We start from the raw sequence: 18,849 nt of genomic DNA, 5'->3' as shown, positions 1-18,849 counted from the left end.
CTTTGAATAGTCCCGTAGATAGTGATTAAGGCAAGGCATTGTAAAGCGGTGCGCTGGCTTACTCTGCATTAGGGAGGCGATCCAAGGGCTTTGCAGTGTGTGTTCCAACGCAACACCCATGTTGTTAGACGCATCCCCAAATTTACAGAGCCATGTAAATCTGGGAATGCACCAACACCTTACCCCTCCCCAGGGGAGGGTCAGTGAGGAGAAATATCTTTATTTCTCTTTGTTGTTTCCCCTTTCTATGTGTGCTGCGTTTTGCAGCACGCATAGGAAAAGGGAAAAGCCTCCCAAGATTGTTTTTGTGTAGGAAGGTGCCTCTTCCTTCACAAAAACAATTTTGCCTACAACGCAGACAACCTTGCACCATGGTGCAAGGTTGCCGGCGCTGGCTCTAGGCAGTCAAAATGGCTCCAGCGCAGTGGAAAAGGACAGTATTGCATACATATAACACATTATTGCCCGTTTTCTTTGACACAGGGCACAGCAATGTGACTTGCTGTGCTGCCCTGCTCCAAAATGTCGTAAATCTGCCCCAGTGTTTGTAAGTGTCAGAGAGTTGTTGCAGAAAAGCCCTGATCTGGAAAGGAAGGGCAGAGTTGTATTTATGAAACAACTGTCTTTTGTTGATGGCTGTTCCTTTCTTCATTTGAGGAAGGGCTGGATGACGGATACATTCACTGAAATGTTCGGTTCCTATTCTGAGGAATACTAGGATCAAAATTGGCCCGACAAGGATTCACTCCCCGGTGAACGGAATCTTCTGTACAAGAAAAATAAACCGTGTTTTGGATACTTCTATAATACAGAGATGCCTAAAAGTCATGGGGCCTGGAAAAGCTGCATATGTTCAAAGCGGCTGGTAGGACAAGGTGTTGCTGATGTGAAGGCTTTCTTTGATGTCCAGGTATTCAGAGCTCATCTGAAAGTGGTAGGTTCCGTTGTAACCCGTGGTTCCTGCGGAATGCCATCGCCTTGTAAGGGTCTTACACGTGAACTGGGGGAGAGTTACTTTGTTTGGGGAGACTGATTGAAGACATTGCCATACATTTGATCTGTGGTGCAACTTTTCAAAATGTAAAGGTAGGTTGCTTGCTACACCTTTTGTTTCCATACTTGCAAACCTACCAGGTCGTTTCTCATTCACTAGCAATCAGTATCACGCTTTCGGCACATTGAAAGGTCATAATCTGAACCAAATATTCTGATTGAAAACTGTCTTCCTGCAAAATCCTGTGGAACCTGCCGTTTTGTTTCAAGTTTTCCCCATTTTCCCTTGTGTAAGGCATTGCAGTAGTCCAAATGAGTGCTAATTAATGCTCTGCCTCTTAACATGTAAATCGATTTGTGTCAGGAAGTTGAACATCTCACCAAGATATCTGAGGATGAAACTACCAGAGAAATCCATGTCTTGGCTCGAGCTTCAAAATGAAGGCTGTGAACAAGAATAATTCCCAGTGTTTTCACCACCTACACTTTCAGCACAGTATGATGTGAACTCAGAGGGCAAGTGTGTGCTGCTTTACTTGAACAGAGTAAGCGCTCTGGTGATTCTGTCCGATCTCCAGTAAAATGCACCCACTTCGTGCAGTCTGATAATGCGTAGCCATCTTGAAATGGTAATAATTGTCATTTAGTGCAGTGCCGAAAGCTCTGGAAGTAACGGTAGACTGTCTTTTTTGTGAGTTTACCAACTGTTTCTCTTACTTTTTAAACAAGTTAAAATGTGTTTGTTGCGGTAAACGAGAGCAGGAAAGGAAAGTATGGCTGCCGTTTCTTTACCTGTTTGAACTTTAACTTTCATACTGTAGTCCTCTGTCTGTTTCAGGAGCAGCCAACAGGTAACCTGTGTGTGTGTGTGTGTGTCTGTGTGTGAGACAGGGCCGGGAAAAGGCAGGCTGAATTTGATTGGTGGCTGATTTCTGATATTCAAATTTTTAAAGCATTGTGTCACCCGAGTTCTAGGGAGAACTCTTTCTTGCACAGAAATGCACGCGCATCTGCTGAATGCTATTTTGTGGTCTTATCTATATATTTATATGTTTTTTGACTTGATGCCCAACAGGTGCTTACTGTAGGTAAGAAGGGTTTCCACTTTTTCTGTCTGTGTGAGCTGGAAGTGGTTCAGGCAAGACTATACTTTCAGGGATCATTTCTATAGTTTTTAACTGAGGAAATGTGTTCGAAAGTGTCTGGTCTTCGCTAACCACGAGGAAGAGTTGTAGTGTTTTCTTCTGAGCGCGAAGCCAGTGGACAGTGTTGCATTTGTGCAGCTGCTGTCTGCTATTGATGAACGTTCCTCTCTTCTTTTACGAAGAACTGGAGGAAGGAAACACAAACTGAGTGGTTAGCTTCTTGTTTCAGTTTAAGAGAGTACAGCATTTTAAACTTCTTTTCTTGGATATTTGATGGTTGCCAGATTCTCACTTGACTTGTATTTGCAATCACCTCTTTTGAGCTTTTTGGGGGCTTTCTTTTATAAACTGAGCTTTTCAAACGGTCTTTCTAATCGTAATTTGGTACATTTAAGTAAAGAGGGTCTTTTCAAATGGACCCGGGGAAGGGGAAGATTTACTCACCTTTTACGCAACTCAGCAGGACAACTTGAGGATAAAACGTAGAGAAACAAAGATATTTCTCCTTGTTGCTCCTCAGTTGGGAAGGCGTACGCGTTCCCAGGTTTACTACTCTTAGTAAATCTGGGAATGCATGAAAGAGCATGGGTGGATGCCTAAGATCACCCACTCCCTACCCATGGAACGCCTTCCCGGCAAACAGTAACGCAAGGCAGCGACTTGCGCTGCCATGGGTTACTCTAGATTTATTAAGACATGCAATGCCACGCAAGGTGGCCTTGCGTGGTTTAGTAAACCTCACTGATGCCCTGGTGTTGCCTTACGCTGTGATAACGCAAGCGTTTCATAAATCTGGGCCTCTATGTTTGATCTATTTTTAGAGTTTAGACATCTTCCACACAATTAGTGCCGCTCAGTGGCTTATCGCCCTGTCGAATTGACGTGGGAAAAAGGGGCTTTCTAATGCTAGTTAGTCTTTTTAGACTAAAACCAAGAGTAACACCCTGGTCACAGGTCCTAAAATGTATAAGGCTGTTGAGGATCTTAGACCGATGAGGACAAAGAACGCCGTCTTGGGCATTTGCTAAGGTGTTGCACGGGGACTCGCATAGCACAAAGTAACGTAAGCGTAAAGGATTGCATCTGATTACTTACCATAAAAGCCTGTAGGCGCAGCAGAAAATCATTCAGCTTCCCAGGAACGCTCGCACAACCTCTAGTACATCAAGGGCTAGATGTCTTAGGACATTGGAATTTTTTAAGATTCATTGGGGACAGTGAAGTTGCAACAATCAAATAATGGTTGGAATAAGCCATCTGGTCTAATATTCTAGCAAATGTCGTTTTTTTGGCTTTCCTGTTTAATTTAAAGCATTCTTACCTCATTGAACGAAATGTTGAGCTGTCAGCATAGGCGTCGTTCCTCTGCTGTCACATTAGTTAAATGCCCTGTCCCCTCGCTTTTGTCAATAACTCTCAACAGAAGACGTTTAATGATCCCTTTGGGCCCCTAATAATGTTCTCGTATGCTATATTAGAACACTGCAAGATTGATAGCCTCATGAAGAAAATCGGAATGCCAGCAGCTTTTAAACAGTAGAATAATCCCTGTACCTTGAAAATGGTAAAGCTGCAATGTGTGGAACCCCGGAGGCCGCCATTTTGGAGTTCAAACATGCCCCAATGCCGGGGAAACGAGGTGGGTGGGTTGGCGGCAGAGCGTGAATTGGAGAAGGTTCCGCTCTGGCGGCAGGCCAGTTGAGTGCTTCAAAACTTTGCCTAATCTTGGCTTTATAGGAGCCAGGAGCGTAGCCCGACTGCCTTCCCAGCAATGTCCTTTTTTAAAATAATGAAATAAATAGATAAGTAAATATAAAAACAAAAAACAAAGTAAGACTAAATTGTGGTACCCTCTAGCCTGCTGGAAGAGGGGATGTGGACTGTTTTTCGCCTTCAACTTGAGCCTGTCGTGCTGAAGCAATACTTTAGTTAGCGGCATAGACCACAGCAGCAGTTTTTAAAGTCTGTATCACTTACCATCTGAGAGCTAAGCCAGATGGCAGCAAAAATGCTGTTGTGACATCTTCCTGTGCCACTGGAACAGAGTGGCATAGCGTTATAAAAAGTTTCTGAAGAAAGAAACTGGAACTAGTGGGGCATATTTAAGAGAGGCTTGCACTGCAGTTGCGTGACTTCTAGTGACGCAACAGCGGTCAGACCTTTTAACCATATCTAGGAGATCACGCAAAGCCACTTGGCGTGGCTTTGAATAGTCCCGTAGATAGTGATTAAGGCAAGGCATTGTAAAGCGGTGCGCTGGCTTACTCTGCATTAGGGAGGCGATCCAAGGGCTTTGCAGTGTGTGTTCCAACGCAACACCCATGTTGTTAGACGCATCCCCAAATTTACAGAGCCATGTAAATCTGGGAATGCACCAACACCTTACCCCTCCCCAGGGGAGGGTCAGTGAGGAGAAATATCTTTATTTCTCTTTGTTGTTTCCCCTTTCTATGTGTGCTGCGTTTTGCAGCACGCATAGGAAAAGGGAAAAGCCTCCCAAGATTGTTTTTGTGTAGGAAGGTGCCTCTTCCTTCACAAAAACAATTTTGCCTACAACGCAGACAACCTTGCACCATGGTGCAAGGTTGCCGGCGCTGGCTCTAGGCAGTCAAAATGGCTCCAGCGCAGTGGAAAAGGACAGTATTGCATACATATAACACATTATTGCCCGTTTTCTTTGACACAGGGCACAGCAATGTGACTTGCTGTGCTGCCCTGCTCCAAAATGTCGTAAATCTGCCCCAGTGTTTGTAAGTGTCAGAGAGTTGTTGCAGAAAAGCCCTGATCTGGAAAGGAAGGGCAGAGTTGTATTTATGAAACAACTGTCTTTTGTTGATGGCTGTTCCTTTCTTCATTTGAGGAAGGGCTGGATGACGGATACATTCACTGAAATGTTCGGTTCCTATTCTGAGGAATACTAGGATCAAAATTGGCCCGACAAGGATTCACTCCCCGGTGAACGGAATCTTCTGTACAAGAAAAATAAACCGTGTTTTGGATACTTCTATAATACAGAGATGCCTAAAAGTCATGGGGCCTGGAAAAGCTGCATATGTTCAAAGCGGCTGGTAGGACAAGGTGTTGCTGATGTGAAGGCTTTCTTTGATGTCCAGGTATTCAGAGCTCATCTGAAAGTGGTAGGTTCCGTTGTAACCCGTGGTTCCTGCGGAATGCCATCGCCTTGTAAGGGTCTTACACGTGAACTGGGGGAGAGTTACTTTGTTTGGGGAGACTGATTGAAGACATTGCCATACATTTGATCTGTGGTGCAACTTTTCAAAATGTAAAGGTAGGTTGCTTGCTACACCTTTTGTTTCCATACTTGCAAACCTACCAGGTCGTTTCTCATTCACTAGCAATCAGTATCACGCTTTCGGCACATTGAAAGGTCATAATCTGAACCAAATATTCTGATTGAAAACTGTCTTCCTGCAAAATCCTGTGGAACCTGCCGTTTTGTTTCAAGTTTTCCCCATTTTCCCTTGTGTAAGGCATTGCAGTAGTCCAAATGAGTGCTAATTAATGCTCTGCCTCTTAACATGTAAATCGATTTGTGTCAGGAAGTTGAACATCTCACCAAGATATCTGAGGATGAAACTACCAGAGAAATCCATGTCTTGGCTCGAGCTTCAAAATGAAGGCTGTGAACAAGAATAATTCCCAGTGTTTTCACCACCTACACTTTCAGCACAGTATGATGTGAACTCAGAGGGCAAGTGTGTGCTGCTTTACTTGAACAGAGTAAGCGCTCTGGTGATTCTGTCCGATCTCCAGTAAAATGCACCCACTTCGTGCAGTCTGATAATGCGTAGCCATCTTGAAATGGTAATAATTGTCATTTAGTGCAGTGCCGAAAGCTCTGGAAGTAACGGTAGACTGTCTTTTTTGTGAGTTTACCAACTGTTTCTCTTACTTTTTAAACAAGTTAAAATGTGTTTGTTGCGGTAAACGAGAGCAGGAAAGGAAAGTATGGCTGCCGTTTCTTTACCTGTTTGAACTTTAACTTTCATACTGTAGTCCTCTGTCTGTTTCAGGAGCAGCCAACAGGTAACCTGTGTGTGTGTGTGTGTGTCTGTGTGTGAGACAGGGCCGGGAAAAGGCAGGCTGAATTTGATTGGTGGCTGATTTCTGATATGCAAATTTTTAAAGCATTGTGTCACCCGAGTTCTAGGGAGAACTCTTTCTTGCACAGAAATGCACGCGCATCTGCTGAATGCTATTTTGTGGTCTTATCTATATATTTATATGTTTTTTGACTTGATGCCCAACAGGTGCTTACTGTAGGTAAGAAGGGTTTCCACTTTTTCTGTCTGTGTGAGCTGGAAGTGGTTCAGGCAAGACTATACTTTCAGGGATCATTTCTATAGTTTTTAACTGAGGAAATGTGTTCGAAAGTGTCTGGTCTTCGCTAACCACGAGGAAGAGTTGTAGTGTTTTCTTCTGAGCGTGAAGCCAGTGGACAGTGTTGCATTTGTGCAGCTGCTGTCTGCTATTCATGAACGTTCCTCTCTTCTTTTACGGAGAACTGGAGGAAGGAAACACAAACTGAGTGGTTAGCTTCTTGTTTCAGTTTAAGAGAGTACAGCATTTTAAACTTCTTTTCTTGGATATTTGATGGTTGCCAGATTCTCACTTGACTTGTATTTGCAATCACCTCTTTTGAGCTTTTTGGGGGCTTTCTTTTATAAACTGAGCTTTTCAAACGGTCTTTCTAATCGTAATTTGGTACATTTAGGTAAAGAGGGTCTTTTCAAATGGACCCGGGGAAGGGGAAGATTTACTCACCTTTTACGCAACTCAGCAGGACAACTTGAGGATAAAACGTAGAGAAACAAAGATATTTCTCCTTGTTGCTCCTCAGTTGGGAAGGCGTACGCGTTCCCAGGTTTACTACTCTTAGTAAATCTGGGAATGCATGAAAGAGCATGGGTGGATGCCTAAGATCACCCACTCCCTACCCATGGAACGCCTTCCCGGCAAACAGTAACGCAAGGCAGCGACTTGCGCTGCCATGGGTTACTCTAGATTTATTAAGACATGCAATGCCACGCAAGGTGGCCTTGCGTGGTTTAGTAAACCTCACTGATGCCCTGGTGTTGCCTTACGCTGTGATAACGCAAGCGTTTCATAAATCTGGGCCTCTATGTTTGATCTATTTTTAGAGTTTAGACATCTTCCACACAATTAGTGCCGCTCAGTGGCTTATCGCCCTGTCGAATTGACGTGGGAAAAAGGGGCTTTCTAATGCTAGTTAGTCTTTTTAGACTAAAACCAAGAGTAACACCCTGGTCACAGGTCCTAAAATGTATAAGGCTGTTGAGGATCTTAGACCGATGAGGACAAAGAACGCCGTCTTGGGCATTTGCTAAGGTGTTGCACGGGGACTCGCATAGCACAAAGTAACGTAAGCGTAAAGGATTGCATCTGATTACTTACCATAAAAGCCTGTAGGCGCAGCAGAAAATCATTCAGCTTCCCAGGAACGCTCGCACAACCTCTAGTACATCAAGGGCTAGATGTCTTAGGACATTGGAATTTTTTAAGATTCATTGGGGACAGTGAAGTTGCAACAATCAAATAATGGTTGGAATAAGCCATCTGGTCTAATATTCTAGCAAATGTCGTTTTTTTGGCTTTCCTGTTTAATTTAAAGCATTCTTACCTCATTGAACGAAATGTTGAGCTGTCAGCATAGGCGTCGTTCCTCTGCTGTCACATTAGTTAAATGCCCTGTCCCCTCGCTTTTGTCAATAACTCTCAACAGAAGACGTTTAATGATCCCTTTGGGCCCCTAATAATGTTCTCGTATGCTATATTAGAACACTGCAAGATTGATAGCCTCATGAAGAAAATCGGAATGCCAGCAGCTTTTAAACAGTAGAATAATCCCTGTACCTTGAAAATGGTAAAGCTGCAATGTGTGGAACCCCGGAGGCCGCCATTTTGGAGTTCAAACATGCCCCAATGCCGGGGAAACGAGGTGGGTGGGTTGGCGGCAGAGCGTGAATTGGAGAAGGTTCCGCTCTGGCGGCAGGCCAGTTGAGTGCTTCAAAACTTTGCCTAATCTTGGCTTTATAGGAGCCAGGAGCGTAGCCCGACTGCCTTCCCAGCAATGTCCTTTTTTAAAATAATGAAATAAATAGATAAGTAAATATAAAAACAAAAAACAAAGTAAGACTAAATTGTGGTACCCTCTAGCCTGCTGGAAGAGGGGATGTGGACTGTTTTTCGCCTTCAACTTGAGCCTGTCGTGCTGAAGCAATACTTTAGTTAGCGGCATAGACCACAGCAGCAGTTTTTAAAGTCTGTATCACTTACCATCTGAGAGCTAAGCCAGATGGCAGCAAAAATGCTGTTGTGACATCTTCCTGTGCCACTGGAACAGAGTGGCATAGCGTTATAAAAAGTTTCTGAAGAAAGAAACTGGAACTAGTGGGGCATATTTAAGAGAGGCTTGCACTGCAGTTGCGTGACTTCTAGTGACGCAACAGCGGTCAGACCTTTTAACCATATCTAGGAGATCACGCAAAGCCACTTGGCGTGGCTTTGAATAGTCCCGTAGATAGTGATTAAGGCAAGGCATTGTAAAGCGGTGCGCTGGCTTACTCTGCATTAGGGAGGCGATCCAAGGGCTTTGCAGTGTGTGTTCCAACGCAACACCCATGTTGTTAGACGCATCCCCAAATTTACAGAGCCATGTAAATCTGGGAATGCACCAACACCTTACCCCTCCCCAGGGGAGGGTCAGTGAGGAGAAATATCTTTATTTCTCTTTGTTGTTTCCCCTTTCTATGTGTGCTGCGTTTTGCAGCACGCATAGGAAAAGGGAAAAGCCTCCCAAGATTGTTTTTGTGTAGGAAGGTGCCTCTTCCTTCACAAAAACAATTTTGCCTACAACGCAGACAACCTTGCACCATGGTGCAAGGTTGCCGGCGCTGGCTCTAGGCAGTCAAAATGGCTCCAGCGCAGTGGAAAAGGACAGTATTGCATACATATAACACATTATTGCCCGTTTTCTTTGACACAGGGCACAGCAATGTGACTTGCTGTGCTGCCCTGCGCCAAAATTTCGTAAATCTGCCCCAGTGTTTGTAAGTGTCAGAGAGTTGTTGCAGAAAAGCCCTGATCTGGAAAGGAAGGGCAGAGTTGTATTTATGAAACAACTGTCTTTTGTTGATGGCTGTTCCTTTCTTCATTTGAGGAAGGGCTGGATGACGGATACATTCACTGAAATGTTCGGTTCCTATTCTGAAGAATACTAGGATCAAAATTGGCCCGACAAGGATTCACTCCCCGGTGAACGGAATCTTCTGTACAAGAAAAATAAACCGTGTTTTGGATACTTCTATAATACAGAGATGCCTAAAAGTCATGGGGCCTGGAAAAGCTGCATATGTTCAAAGCGGCTGGTAGGACAAGGTGTTGCTGATGTGAAGGCTTTCTTTGATGTCCAGGTATTCAGAGCTCATCTGAAAGTGGTAGGTTCCGTTGTAACCCGTGGTTCCTGCGGAATGCCATCGCCTTGTAAGGGTCTTACACGTGAACTGGGTGAGAGTTACTTTGTTTGGGGAGACTGATTGAAGACATTGCCATACATTTGATCTGTGGTGCAACTTTTCAAAATGTAAAGGTAGGTTGCTTGCTACACCTTTTGTTTCCATACTTGCAAACCTACCAGGTCGTTTCTCATTCACTAGCAATCAGTATCACGCTTTCGGCACATTGAAAGGTCATAATCTGAACCAAATATTCTGATTGAAAACTGTCTTCCTGCAAAATCCTGTGGAACCTGCCGTTTTGTTTCAAGTTTTCCCCATTTTCCCTTGTGTAAGGCATTGCAGTAGTCCAAATGAGTGCTAATTAATGCTCTGCCTCTTAACATGTAAATCGATTTGCGTCAGGAAGTTGAACATCTCACCAAGATATCTGAGGATGACACTACCAGAGAAATCCATGTCTTGGCTCGAGCTTCAAAATGAAGGCTGTGAACAAGAATAATTCCCAGTGTTTTCACCACCTACACTTTCAGCACAGTATGATGTGAACTCAGAGGGCAAGTGTGTGCTGCTTTACTTGAACAGAGTAAGCGCTCTGGTGATTCTGTCCGATCTCCAGTAAAATTCACCCACTTCGTGCAGTCTGATAATGCGTAGCCATCTTGAAATGGTAATAATTGTCATTTAGTGCAGTGCCGAAAGCTCTGGAAGTAACGGTAGACTGTCTTTTTTGTGAGTTTACCAACTGTTTCTCTTACTTTTTAAACAAGTTAAAATGTGTTTGTTGCGGTAAACGAGAGCAGGAAAGGAAAGTATGGCTGCCGTTTCTTTACCTGTTTGAACTTTAACTTTCATACTGTAGTCCTCTGTCTGTTTCAGGAGCAGCCAACAGGTAACCTGTGTGTGTGTGTGTGTGTCTGTGTGTGAGACAGGGCCGGGAAAAGGCAGGCTGAATTTGATTGGTGGCTGATTTCTGATATGCAAATTTTTAAAGCATTGTGTCACCCGAGTTCTAGGGAGAACTCTTTCTTGCACAGAAATGCACGCGCATCTGCTGAATGCTATTTTGTGGTCTTATCTATATATTTATATGTTTTTTGACTTGATGCCCAACAGGTGCTTACTGTAGGTAAGAAGGGTTTCCACTTTTTCTGTCTGTGTGAGCTGGAAGTGGTTCAGGCAAGACTATACTTTCAGGGATCATTTCTATAGTTTTTAACTGAGGAAATGTGTTCGAAAGTGTCTGGTCTTCGCTAACCACGAGAGCGCGAAGCCAGTGGACAGTGTTGCATTTGTGCAGCTGCTGTCTGCTATTGATGAACGTTCCTCTCTTCTTTTACGAAGAACTGGAGGAAGGAAACACAAACTGAGTGGTTAGCTTCTTGTTTCAGTTTAAGAGAGTACAGCATTTTAAACTTCTTTTCTTGGATATTTGATGGTTGCCAGATTCTCACTTGACTTGTATTTGCAATCACCTCTTTTGAGCTTTTTGGGGGCTTTCTTTTATAAACTGAGCTTTTCAAACGGTCTTTCTAATCGTAATTTGGTACATTTAAGTAAAGAGGGTCTTTTCAAATGGACCCGGGGAAGGGGAAGATTTACTCACCTTTTACGCAACTCAGCAGGACAACTTGAGGATAAAACGTAGAGAAACAAAGATATTTCTCCTTGTTGCTCCTCAGTTGGGAAGGCGTACGCGTTCCCAGGTTTACTACTCTTAGTAAATCTGGGAATGCATGAAAGAGCATGGGTGGATGCCTAAGATCACCCACTCCCTACCCATGGAACGCCTTCCCGGCAAACAGTAACGCAAGGCAGCGACTTGCGCTGCCATGGGTTACTCTAGATTTATTAAGACATGCAATGCCACGCAAGGTGGCCTTGCGTGGTTTAGTAAACCTCACTGATGCCCTGGTGTTGCCTTACGCTGTGATAACGCAAGCGTTTCATAAATCTGGGCCTCTATGTTTGATCTATTTTTAGAGTTTAGACATCTTCCACACAATTAGTGCCGCTCAGTGGCTTATCGCCCTGTCGAATTGACGTGGGAAAAAGGGGCTTTCTAATGCTAGTTAGTCTTTTTAGACTAAAACCAAGAGTAACACCCTGGTCACAGGTCCTAAAATGTATAAGGCTGTTGAGGATCTTAGACCGATGAGGACAAAGAACGCCGTCTTGGGCATTTGCTAAGGTGTTGCACGGGGACTCGCATAGCACAAAGTAACGTAAGCGTAAAGGATTGCATCTGATTACTTACCATAAAAGCCTGTAGGCGCAGCAGAAAATCATTCAGCTTCCCAGGAACGCTCGCACAACCTCTAGTACATCAAGGGCTAGATGTCTTAGGACATTGGAATTTTTTAAGATTCATTGGGGACAGTGAAGTTGCAACAATCAAATAATGGTTGGAATAAGCCATCTGGTCTAATATTCTAGCAAATGTCGTTTTTTTGGCTTTCCTGTTTAATTTAAAGCATTCTTACCTCATTGAACGAAATGTTGAGCTGTCAGCATAGGCGTCGTTCCTCTGCTGTCACATTAGTTAAATGCCCTGTCCCCTCGCTTTTGTCAATAACTCTCAACAGAAGACGTTTAATGATCCCTTTGGGCCCCTAATAATGTTCTCGTATGCTATATTAGAACACTGCAAGATTGATAGCCTCATGAAGAAAATCGGAATGCCAGCAGCTTTTAAACAGTAGAATAATCCCTGTACCTTGAAAATGGTAAAGCTGCAATGTGTGGAACCCCGGAGGCCGCCATTTTGGAGTTCAAACATGCCCCAATGCCGGGGAAACGAGGTGGGTGGGTTGGCGGCAGAGCGTGAATTGGAGAAGGTTCCGCTCTGGCGGCAGGCCAGTTGAGTGCTTCAAAACTTTGCCTAATCTTGGCTTTATAGGAGCCAGGAGCGTAGCCCGACTGCCTTCCCAGCAATGTCCTTTTTTAAAATAATGAAATAAATAGATAAGTAAATATAAAAACAAAAAACAAAGTAAGACTAAATTGTGGTACCCTCTAGCCTGCTGGAAGAGGGGATGTGGACTGTTTTTCGCCTTCAACTTGAGCCTGTCGTGCTGAAGCAATACTTTAGTTAGCGGCATAGACCACAGCAGCAGTTTTTAAAGTCTGTATCACTTACCATCTGAGAGCTAAGCCAGATGGCAGCAAAAATGCTGTTGTGACATCTTCCTGTGCCACTGGAACAGAGTGGCATAGCGTTATAAAAAGTTTCTGAAGAAAGAAACTGGAACTAGTGGGGCATATTTAAGAGAGGCTTGCACTGCAGTTGCGTGACTTCTAGTGACGCAACAGCGGTCAGACCTTTTAACCATATCTAGGAGATCACGCAAAGCCACTTGGCGTGGCTTTGAATAGTCCCGTAGATAGTGATTAAGGCAAGGCATTGTAAAGCGGTGCGCTGGCTTACTCTGCATTAGGGAGGCGATCCAAGGGCTTTGCAGTGTGTGTTCCAACGCAACACCCATGTTGTTAGACGCATCCCCAAATTTACAGAGCCATGTAAATCTGGGAATGCACCAACACCTTACCCCTCCCCAGGGGAGGGTCAGTGAGGAGAAATATCTTTATTTCTCTTTGTTGTTTCCCCTTTCTATGTGTGCTGCGTTTTGCAGCACGCATAGGAAAAGGGAAAAGCCTCCCAAGATTGTTTTTGTGTAGGAAGGTGCCTCTTCCTTCACAAAAACAATTTTGCCTACAACGCAGACAACCTTGCACCATGGTGCAAGGTTGCCGGCGCTGGCTCTAGGCAGTCAAAATGGCTCCAGCGCAGTGGAAAAGGACAGTATTGCATACATATAACACATTATTGCCCGTTTTCTTTGACACAGGGCACAGCAATGTGACTTGCTGTGCTGCCCTGCTCCAAAATGTCGTAAATCTGCCCCAGTGTTTGTAAGTGTCAGAGAGTTGTTGCAGAAAAGCCCTGATCTGGAAAGGAAGGGCAGAGTTGTATTTATGAAACAACTGTCTTTTGTTGATGGCTGTTCCTTTCTTCATTTGAGGAAGGGCTGGATGACGGATACATTCACTGAAATGTTCGGTTCCTATTCTGAGGAATACTAGGATCAAAATTGGCCCGACAAGGATTCACTCCCCGGTGAACGGAATCTTCTGTACAAGAAAAATAAACCGTGTTTTGGATACTTCTATAATACAGAGATGCCTAAAAGTCATGGGGCCTGGAAAAGCTGCATATGTTCAAAGCGGCTGGTAGGACAAGGTGTTGCTGATGTGAAGGCTTTCTTTGATGTCCAGGTATTCAGAGCTCATCTGAAAGTGGTAGGTTCCGTTGTAACCCGTGGTTCCTGCGGAATGCCATCGCCTTGTAAGGGTCTTACACGTGAACTGGGGGAGAGTTACTTTGTTTGGGGAGACTGATTGAAGACATTGCCATACATTTGATCTGTGGTGCAACTTTTCAAAATGTAAAGGTAGGTTGCTTGCTACACCTTTTGTTTCCATACTTGCAAACCTACCAGGTCGTTTCTCATTCACTAGCAATCAGTATCACGCTTTCGGCACATTGAAAGGTCATAATCTGAACCAAATATTCTGATTGAAAACTGTCTTCCTGCAAAATCCTGTGGAACCTGCCGTTTTGTTTCAAGTTTTCCCCATTTTCCCTTGTGTAAGGCATTGCAGTAGTCCAAATGAGTGCTAATTAATGCTCTGCCTCTTAACATGTAAATCGATTTGTGTCAGGAAGTTGAACATCTCACCAAGATATCTGAGGATGAAACTACCAGAGAAATCCATGTCTTGGCTCGAGCTTCAAAATGAAGGCTGTGAACAAGAATAATTCCCAGTGTTTTCACCACCTACACTTTCAGCACAGTATGATGTGAACTCAGAGGGCAAGTGTGTGCTGCTTTACTTGAACAGAGTAAGCGCTCTGGTGATTCTGTCCGATCTCCAGTAAAATGCACCCACTTCGTGCAGTCTGATAATGCGTAGCCATCTTGAAATGGTAATAATTGTCATTTAGTGCAGTGCCGAAAGCTCTGGAAGTAACGGTAGACTGTCTTTTTTGTGAGTTTACCAACTGTTTCTCTTACTTTTTAAACAAGTTAAAATGTGTTTGTTGCGGTAAACGAGAGCAGGAAAGGAAAGTATGGCTGCCGTTTCTTTACCTGTTTGAACTTTAACTTTCATACTGTAGTCCTCTGTCTGTTTCAGGAGCAGCCAACAGGTAACCTGTGTGTGTGTGTGTGTGTCTGTGTGTGAGACAGGGCCGGGAAAAGGCAGGCTGAATTTGATTGGTGGCTGATTTCTGATATGCAAATTTTTAAAGCATTGTGTCACCCGAGTTCTAGGGAGAACTCTTTCTTGCACAGAAATGCACGCGCATCTGCTGAATGCTATTTTGTGGTCTTATCTATATATTTATATGTTTTTTGACTTGATGCCCAACAGGTGCTTACTGTAGGTAAGAAGGGTTTCCACTTTTTCTGTCTGTGTGAGCTGGAAGTGGTTCAGGCAAGACTATACTTTCAGGGATCATTTCTATAGTTTTTAACTGAGGAAATGTGTTCGAAAGTGTCTGGTCTTCGCTAACCACGAGGAAGAGTTGTAGTGTTTTCTTCTGAGCGTGAAGCCAGTGGACAGTGTTGCATTTGTGCAGCTGCTGTCTGCTATTCATGAACGTTCCTCTCTTCTTTTACGGAGAACTGGAGGAAGGAAACACAAACTGAGTGGTTAGCTTCTTGTTTCAGTTTAAGAGAGTACAGCATTTTAAACTTCTTTTCTTGGATATTTGATGGTTGCCAGATTCTCACTTGACTTGTATTTGCAATCACCTCTTTTGAGCTTTTTGGGGGCTTTCTTTTATAAACTGAGCTTTTCAAACGGTCTTTCTAATCGTAATTTGGTACATTTAGGTAAAGAGGGTCTTTTCAAATGGACCCGGGGAAGGGGAAGATTTACTCACCTTTTACGCAACTCAGCAGGACAACTTGAGGATAAAACGTAGAGAAACAAAGATATTTCTCCTTGTTGCTCCTCAGTTGGGAAGGCGTACGCGTTCCCAGGTTTACTACTCTTAGTAAATCTGGGAATGCATGAAAGAGCATGGGTGGATGCCTAAGATCACCCACTCCCTACCCATGGAACGCCTTCCCGGCAAACAGTAACGCAAGGCAGCGACTTGCGCTGCCATGGGTTACTCTAGATTTATTAAGACATGCAATGCCACGCAAGGTGGCCTTGCGTGGTTTAGTAAACCTCACTGATGCCCTGGTGTTGCCTTACGCTGTGATAACGCAAGCGTTTCATAAATCTGGGCCTCTATGTTTGATCTATTTTTAGAGTTTAGACATCTTCCACACAATTAGTGCCGCTCAGTGGCTTATCGCCCTGTCGAATTGACGTGGGAAAAAGGGGCTTTCTAATGCTAGTTAGTCTTTTTAGACTAAAACCAAGAGTAACACCCTGGTCACAGGTCCTAAAATGTATAAGGCTGTTGAGGATCTTAGACCGATGAGGACAAAGAACGCCGTCTTGGGCATTTGCTAAGGTGTTGCACGGGGACTCGCATAGCACAAAGTAACGTAAGCGTAAAGGATTGCATCTGATTACTTACCATAAAAGCCTGTAGGCGCAGCAGAAAATCATTCAGCTTCCCAGGAACGCTCGCACAACCTCTAGTACATCAAGGGCTAGATGTCTTAGGACATTGGAATTTTTTAAGATTCATTGGGGACAGTGAAGTTGCAACAATCAAATAATGGTTGGAATAAGCCATCTGGTCTAATATTCTAGCAAATGTCGTTTTTTTGGCTTTCCTGTTTAATTTAAAGCATTCTTACCTCATTGAACGAAATGTTGAGCTGTCAGCATAGGCGTCGTTCCTCTGCTGTCACATTAGTTAAATGCCCTGTCCCCTCGCTTTTGTCAATAACTCTCAACAGAAGACGTTTAATGATCCCTTTGGGCCCCTAATAATGTTCTCGTATGCTATATTAGAACACTGCAAGATTGATAGCCTCATGAAGAAAATCGGAATGCCAGCAGCTTTTAAACAGTAGAATAATCCCTGTACCTTGAAAATGGTAAAGCTGCAATGTGTGGAACCCCGGAGGCCGCCATTTTGGAGTTCAAACATGCCCCAATGCCGGGGAAACGAGGTGGGTGGGTTGGCGGCAGAGCGTGAATTGGAGAAGGTTCCGCTCTGGCGGCAGGCCAGTTGAGTGCTTCAAAACTTTGCCTAATCTTGGCTTTATAGGAGCCAGGAGCGTAGCCCGACTGCCTTCCCAGCAATGTCCTTTTTTAAAATAATGAAATAAATAGATAAGTAAATATAAAAACAAAAAACAAAGTAAGACTAAATTGTGGTACCCTCTAGCCTGCTGGAAGAGGGGATGTGGACTGTTTTTCGCCTTCAACTTGAGCCTGTCGTGCTGAAGCAATACTTTAGTTAGCGGCATAGACCACAGCAGCAGTTTTTAAAGTCTGTATCACTTACCATCTGAGAGCTAAGCCAGATGGCAGCAAAAATGCTGTTGTGACATCTTCCTGTGCCACTGGAACAGAGTGGCATAGCGTTATAAAAAGTTTCTGAAGAAAGAAACTGGAACTAGTGGGGCATATTTAAGAGAGGCTTGCACTGCAGTTGCGTGACTTCTAGTGACGCAACAGCGGTCAGACCTTTTAACCATATCTAGGAGATCACGCAAAGCCACTTGGCGTGGCTTTGAATAGTCCCGTAGATAGTGATTAAGGCAAGGCATTGTAAAGCGGTGCGCTGGCTTACTCTGCATTAGGGAGGCGATCCAAGGGCTTTGCAGTGTGTGTTCCAACGCAACACCCATGTTGTTAGACGCATCCCCAAATTTACAGAGCCATGTAAATCTGGGAATGCACCAACACCTTACCCCTCCCCAGGGGAGGGTCAGTGAGGAGAAATATCTTTATTTCTCTTTGTTGTTTCCCCTTTCTATGTGTGCTGCGTTTTGCAGCACGCATAGGAAAAGGGAAAAGCCTCCCAAGATTGTTTTTGTGTAGGAAGGTGCCTCTTCCTTCACAAAAACAATTTTGCCTACAACGCAGACAACCTTGCACCATGGTGCAAGGTTGCCGGCGCTGGCTCTAGGCAGTCAAAATGGCTCCAGCGCAGTGGAAAAGGACAGTATTGCATACATATAACACATTATTGCCCGTTTTCTTTGACACAGGGCACAGCAATGTGACTTGCTGTGCTGCCCTGCGCCAAAATTTCGTAAATCTGCCCCAGTGTTTGTAAGTGTCAGAGAGTTGTTGCAGAAAAGCCCTGATCTGGAAAGGAAGGGCAGAGTTGTATTTATGAAACAACTGTCTTTTGTTGATGGCTGTTCCTTTCTTCATTTGAGGAAGGGCTGGATGACGGATACATTCACTGAAATGTTCGGTTCCTATTCTGAAGAATACTAGGATCAAAATTGGCCCGACAAGGATTCACTCCCCGGTGAACGGAATCTTCTGTACAAGAAAAATAAACCGTGTTTTGGATACTTCTATAATACAGAGATGCCTAAAAGTCATGGGGCCTGGAAAAGCTGCATATGTTCAAAGCGGCTGGTAGGACAAGGTGTTGCTGATGTGAAGGCTTTCTTTGATGTCCAGGTATTCAGAGCTCATCTGAAAGTGGTAGGTTCCGTTGTAACCCGTGGTTCCTGCGGAATGCCATCGCCTTGTAAGGGTCTTACACGTGAACTGGGTGAGAGTTACTTTGTTTGGGGAGACTGATTGAAGACATTGCCATACATTTGATCTGTGGTGCAACTTTTCAAAATGTAAAGGTAGGTTGCTTGCTACACCTTTTGTTTCCATACTTGCAAACCTACCAGGTCGTTTCTCATTCACTAGCAATCAGTATCACGCTTTCGGCACATTGAAAGGTCATAATCTGAACCAAATATTCTGATTGAAAACTGTCTTCCTGCAAAATCCTGTGGAACCTGCCGTTTTGTTTCAAGTTTTCCCCATTTTCCCTTGTGTAAGGCATTGCAGTAGTCCAAATGAGTGCTAATTAATGCTCTGCCTCTTAACATGTAAATCGATTTGCGTCAGGAAGTTGAACATCTCACCAAGATATCTGAGGATGACACTACCAGAGAAATCCATGTCTTGGCTCGAGCTTCAAAATGAAGGCTGTGAACAAGAATAATTCCCAGTGTTTTCACCACCTACACTTTCAGCACAGTATGATGTGAACTCAGAGG

The 18,849-nt window shown here is 44.0% G+C and overlaps 3 non-coding genes and 1 pseudogene across 3 annotated transcripts; all 4 read left to right on the top strand.

Annotated features, from left to right (window-relative positions):
* Positions 1-2,133: 2,133 nt before the first annotated feature.
* On the top strand, positions 2,134-2,351 carry LOC138286058 (small nucleolar RNA U3). The gene has a single exon (XR_011201754.1). It is a non-coding gene; the product is annotated as a small nucleolar RNA U3 (small nucleolar RNA).
* A 4,123-nt stretch (positions 2,352-6,474) lies between these two features.
* Positions 6,475-6,692, top strand: LOC138286144 (small nucleolar RNA U3). Its single transcript, XR_011201837.1, has one exon. It is a non-coding gene; the product is annotated as a small nucleolar RNA U3 (small nucleolar RNA).
* A 4,123-nt stretch (positions 6,693-10,815) lies between these two features.
* On the top strand, positions 10,816-11,009 carry LOC138286195 (small nucleolar RNA U3; annotated as a pseudogene).
* A 4,123-nt stretch (positions 11,010-15,132) lies between these two features.
* Positions 15,133-15,350, top strand: LOC138286143 (small nucleolar RNA U3). Its single transcript, XR_011201836.1, has one exon. It is a non-coding gene; the product is annotated as a small nucleolar RNA U3 (small nucleolar RNA).
* Positions 15,351-18,849: the final 3,499 nt, after the last annotated feature.

This window comes from Pleurodeles waltl, chromosome 3_1 (assembly GCF_031143425.1).
Source record: "Pleurodeles waltl isolate 20211129_DDA chromosome 3_1, aPleWal1.hap1.20221129, whole genome shotgun sequence".
NCBI lineage: Eukaryota > Metazoa > Chordata > Amphibia > Caudata > Salamandridae > Pleurodeles > Pleurodeles waltl.
The sequence above is the reverse complement of the archived record's forward strand: the minus strand, read 5'-3'. Positions and strand labels throughout refer to the sequence as shown.